Raw genomic sequence first — 2,930 nt, 5'->3', positions numbered from 1 at the left:
GGAGGAGAGCAGCGTACTCGGCGTGTGGGTAGCAGAGTTGGGATTGGCGGAGGAGGACTATAAAGGAGGAGAGAGACAACATGCACCAGGAACATCTAAGGGGAACACCTGAGGAACACCTGTGCAGCCCCCGAGAGAGCCGGCCGGCGGTATGCCGCTCCCCCGCGGAAGTGGGGAAAGTGGCAGGGGGAACCGCCCTTCCACGGAGGTGGAAGGGTCGGTAGCCCACCCGGGAAGAACCAGCAGCAAACCCGGGGAGGGCCGAGCAGACAAAAGAACAGCGCAGGGTCCTGTGTCGTTCCTCCACGAAGACGGGGAGCGACATAATGGTGCCGTGACTCGGATGTGAAGCCTAGGCAGGGTTTAGTGTCGTTCCTCCATGAAGAGGGGGAGCGACAACAATGAAAGCTACTTCTCCAGGGTTTTGTATGGAATCATAACCCAAGCTTTCATATGCCGTCATGCTTTGTCTGTGGCACATAACTTAGAAATCTAGTAACTGTCCCATCAATTAAAAATCATAGTCATTTGACAAGTAAGGATGTTGGCTATTTTAATGCATTTTGGGATATCAAAAGTGTAAAACTTTTGTTCAAAAACTCTTAAAGGTTTAGGAAGTGAATTATTTAGTAATAGTACTTATTCCAAAGAAGAAAATTTACATGGGCGAAAATTTACATGGGCGGTGGGACTAGTAATACTAACCTGAAAACATCAAGATAAGACGCAGTACAAGAGATGGAAGACTTTGCTCTTCGTTTTTCGGGTTGACTTACTGATGATTTGTCACACGATGCTAAAGGTTTTGTGTCGATAACTAGAAAGCCACATCTTCTCTATGATCCCTCAACAAATTCAGTGAGTATTTGCTGTGCTGTAGCATTTGCAAGATTTGTAAATGATGAAATTTTAAAAAATTTAAGGGCTTTTTCTTCTGCTAGGAGTCATCCTAACAAAGGCCAGTTATACTTCATGGTGTAGCTCCTCTGAAAACCAAGGGTCTGTCATCTATCCTGGTGCCCCATCAATGACTGGCTTCATGGCAACTTTTGCCTTCATTTTAAAACAAGAAATCCTGACACAGACATTATAGCACACTGCTTTTTTTTTTTTTTTTAACAGAGACGCTGATATCAAAACTTGGAGATGAAATAAAGTTAGTTCTGAAAATGTTAGAGAAATGGTTAACTCCATTAAAGACCCACTTATGCAACAGTGTTTTAAGAAAACCCAAAACCCAAACATACATCTGCTCCATTGAGAAATCTAGTGATTTCCCAGAGGAGGGCTTCTTGCAGGGAGTTTGAGTTGAAAGCTAAACTGCAAGAGTACTTGAAAGAAAACAGTAAGACAGTAGGCTGAGCTTGCTCAGTGCTGTGAAAATAAGAATGGCTATGGAAACCAGCCGATTTATCAGACATTTTCACCGTGAATACATAAGCAAACTTGAGAGAAAGCTTTTTCTTAAAGTGACAAGAATTTTAGATCTGAAAGGAAACTGAGTCTCGAAAAGTCATGTCAGCAGTCGCCAAGGGGACTCTTGAAAGGTTTCTGCAGCAGCTTGGGCTTGAAAATGAAAAATACATTAAGCTTCAAACCCACCTGGGAAAACAACATAGCCGAATTAAATAGCATAGCCTCTCATTTCCCAACATGAGTGAATGAGGAACTCCTGCAAGTCTTCTGCTCAGCATGAGACTTTGTCTCTGAAGGAAGAGAAAGAACTAAGTCCTTTAAAAAGTTAGGCAGCAGGATACATGTTAAGGCTTCTTGCACAAGTGACTGTTAATTCAAAGGCTGGTGAACATGGCACTGTGTTTCTGTCCTAGCTAATGGTCCTGTTAGGTAAACCAGACTAGAAGAGTTTGGAGGAGCAGAGAGAACAGGTAACACCTTGCTAATGCAGATGGGGAAGGACCTTCCTTACTATCTCCAGGTATTTACAGTGTTAACTCTTGAAGAGGATGCAGTCCCCTTGAAATGCTAGTAAGAGTTACTCTATCATTTGCAAGAACAGGGAAGATAGGATTTTGGTGCCTTCGTCAGTGGCCTTGCTCCTGCCTCTGAGACACAGATACTTTTTATTTTGATAGTGCAAGACAAAAGGACTCTGGGAATAAAATTGGCCGTGTGCCTACACAACATACAGCTCTGTGGAACTTGGTTCCTTTGCTTTGTGAAGCTGCTAGTATACAGAATGATTTTCACGTTATTGTTTGTTTTAATTGCCTTTTGTATTTATTTATATTTGGTGAAACCTGAGTGTGACACAAGCTGTTCTTCCCCAGCAATAGAACGCTGCATTCTGTTGGAGTGTGAATTTATTCACTCAGAGATTGTTCTTGGCTTTGTCAGCTGTTTCTTTTCACTGACATCTCAGTGTATTACTTTGTAAATTACAAGATTCCAGGGTAGGAATTGAGTGCTTTTTTCTGGTTGTTGTTCAGTTTTTTATTTTAAAAGATGAAAAGTTAACAAAACAAAATGTTTTGGTTTAGTATACTTGTGTTGCTCTTTGTAGGAAACAGTGTTAAACTTGCTCTTTTAAACATGTTTTTCCAGGGCTAACCATGATTTTTACTTGTATTTTGCTTTTGGTATGGCCAAATATTCAGCTTGTTTTTCATAACTCCTGGTATTTTTAGAAAAATCAAAATAAATCTGTTCCTTAAAGACTGGTGTTCTGTACTTTTTCCTTATTTCTGTGTCTTAGTAAATCTCTTGTGTTTGTATATCATTATAAAAAGTGTTTGCTTGTGAGACTATCAAAGAAGTCATGTAAATGGTTCTAAAAAACAGATATGGAAAATGTATTATTTATTCTTGTATAATTAATACTCTGAAATGATCTAAGGTTCAGTGAATTTGCTTCAAAGCAAGTTATAGTAATTCAGTATTTAATTTCATTAAATTCACTTCCTGGTCTTTGA

Source organism: Oryctolagus cuniculus, chromosome 19 (assembly GCF_964237555.1).
Source record: "Oryctolagus cuniculus chromosome 19, mOryCun1.1, whole genome shotgun sequence".
NCBI classification, from domain to species: domain Eukaryota; kingdom Metazoa; phylum Chordata; class Mammalia; order Lagomorpha; family Leporidae; genus Oryctolagus; species Oryctolagus cuniculus.
The sequence above is the reverse complement of the archived record's forward strand: the minus strand, read 5'-3'. Positions refer to the sequence as shown.